Here is a 656-nt window from a genome sequence, read left to right as displayed (position 1 = left end):
GTGAGGTCCTCTATATTTTTCACAACCCACCCTAATGGCATGGATGGATTGGTCCATCTTAGTCATTCCTCGATCCAAATTCTCTAACTTAGCCATCATTGCTGCCATACTATCATTAACTGAGTTCACCACCCCTCGACTTAGTTCGTTCCTTGGGTTATGATATTCTCTAGAGTGTTTAGAGAATTCTTCAATTAGCTCTTTTATTACCGGGGGTGGTTTCTTTATGAGTGGTCCTTGCGAGTCAAGGAGTTGCCTGGTTGTCACATTTACTCCATCATAGAAAATGGAGACTTCTTGTTGACTATTCAAATCATGATGTGGGCAGTTCCTTAGTAAGCCTTTATATCTCTCCCATGCCTCATAAAGTGACTCTCCAACTTGTTGTTCAAAATTGGCTATGGCTTTCTTCAAGTTGGCTATCTTTGAGGGAGGGCAAAATTGGTCTATAAATTCAGTTTTCATTTTGGCCCAAGTAGTGATAGATCCTGGAGGTAGTGATTTCAGCCAATCTTTTCGCGGCTCCCTTGAATGTGACTGGTAGCATACGTAGCAAAACAGTATTGCGAGCCACATTAGGGACATTAAAGTAGTCGGCTATATCATTGACCTCGTCTAGGTGCTTGTATGCGTCCTCGTGATCCTTCCCGTAGAAT

The 656-nt window shown here is 42.4% G+C and overlaps 1 non-coding gene across 1 annotated transcript; it reads left to right on the top strand.

Annotated features, from left to right (window-relative positions):
* Positions 1 to 310: 310 nt before the first annotated feature.
* LOC145162019 (small nucleolar RNA R71) lies at positions 311 to 417 on the top strand. Its single transcript, XR_013738874.1, has one exon. It is a non-coding gene; the product is annotated as a small nucleolar RNA R71 (small nucleolar RNA).
* The last annotated feature ends 239 nt before the right edge of the window (positions 418 to 656 follow it).

The sequence above is a fragment of the Lactuca virosa genome, chromosome 2 (genome assembly GCF_052849685.1).
Source record: "Lactuca virosa cultivar CGN04683 chromosome 2, Lactuca_virosa_CGN04683_v6, whole genome shotgun sequence".
NCBI lineage: Eukaryota > Viridiplantae > Streptophyta > Magnoliopsida > Asterales > Asteraceae > Lactuca > Lactuca virosa.
The sequence above is the reverse complement of the archived record's forward strand: the minus strand, read 5'-3'. Positions and strand labels throughout refer to the sequence as shown.